We start from the raw sequence: 1700 nt of genomic DNA, 5'->3' as shown, positions 1-1700 counted from the left end.
CATGACAACTTTAGATATTACTATGTTGTAAATTCTAAATTCAAAGTTGGTGGAAGAAAATAGATACCAATAAAGATAATGAAATGGAAAGCCATATAGCAAGAAATTAGATTACAAGATTAGTAAATTATTCAGTCTGTCACAAATGGTCTCAGCACCTACTTGTTAATACCAATGCACATAGCAGACATAATATCAGGATAATGATGTTTCTGCTGAACTTCCTCAAGGTCTTCATATCTAAAAATGGCTTTTGTGGGGCAATTTCTAAAGAGGTTGCACCACCTGCCAACACCACAGACCAAATGTATTTTCTTGACTCCTGAAGCTTTTTGTTTCAGCGAGGTATCCTATGGCCTCTTCTAATAATCTGGGAATAAATAAGGACATTTCACTTCTGACATTAGATGTTAAACTGCATACAAAGAACCTACCCAGTATTAATAATTGTAGTTTGATACATAAGCTATGTTGTATATCAGTTCCATTGAACATATCATGTTAGATAAATCAATATCAAGGTCATAAAACAGACTTTCACAAAAAATTTTTCCACGTCAAATGTTCTATGGTAAGTCAAGAAAATATAACACAGCTTTCAGAGGAGACAGGGTAGGCTGCTGCTTTATGCCCAAGTGATGCGTACTCAGTCGCCAAAGAGAGGTTGACTGAGAGGAGATTGGTAAGTGTGAGCCCAATCCCTTAAAACTACAAAGCCAGCACTCTTCCACCAAGTAGACTACCTCGACTACTTAAATAGATGAATTAGATCTGTTCATTACATAATTATTTAAGGAAGGTTCTTATAATGTAAATTTTTGATGAAAAGACTGGAATAAACAGGTAATTAGTTTATGTCAGATTATGCTAGGCAAGGAAAGCTGAAAACTGTGGCCTGGCAATTTTGTACCAGAAAATTTCATCCTTAACTTTACCTTTGATAAATCTAACTTGTTCTTTTTAAACTTTAATCTATTTATTATTTCAAACCGCCACTCTGTGTAATACAAGAAACATGGGTGGAGGGAGTTATTGACTTCAAAAAGTAAAGCCACAAAGAAGAAAGAAAGTAAGAAAAGGTGAAATACTGAGTGAAATATGTTGGTATACATTTAGTGAACAAATATCAAATATACTGACACCACCACCCCCAAAAAAACAGTAAAAGTCACCCCCCCCCCCCCCCCCCCAAGTAAAAAGGCTAAAAGCTCAAGCAAATTCCTGAAGTTCCCAAGATATAGTGTAGTGAACACCCCTGAAATTTGGGAGAAAATATTATGAAGCAAACAGCTTTAAAACTGAAAGCTCTAAGCTCAAAGTTGGTTAGAATAAGTCGATATAATGCGTTATCCTCAAATTTGAGTTGAATCAAGTAGTTTTGATTTTCCTTATGCAAAAAATGAGATAAAAATTTTGCATCATGTTTGGCTCCATTCATCATGTTCTGTAGACCGACAAGCACAGTCCTCAGTGACTTGGACTCGGATAAAGGTAAATATACTCCTAGCAAGACAGATGGTAAATTTCAGGCTTCAACCAGTCTTGGACTTTAGAAACAATTTTTTTTGGCCCTGTTTTTCTTTTCAGGTCTCTCTTCTAGCCAAAATAACTTTGTTATTTTGATCCAACAAAAGTAGAAAAAAGATAAGTTTCATAGATTTTTATTTGTTCATCTTCAGCCAGATGTTATTTTCCTTATA

This window comes from Penaeus monodon, chromosome 4 (genome assembly GCF_015228065.2).
Source record: "Penaeus monodon isolate SGIC_2016 chromosome 4, NSTDA_Pmon_1, whole genome shotgun sequence".
Lineage (NCBI taxonomy): Eukaryota > Metazoa > Arthropoda > Malacostraca > Decapoda > Penaeidae > Penaeus > Penaeus monodon.
Note: the sequence above shows the minus strand (reverse complement) of the source record.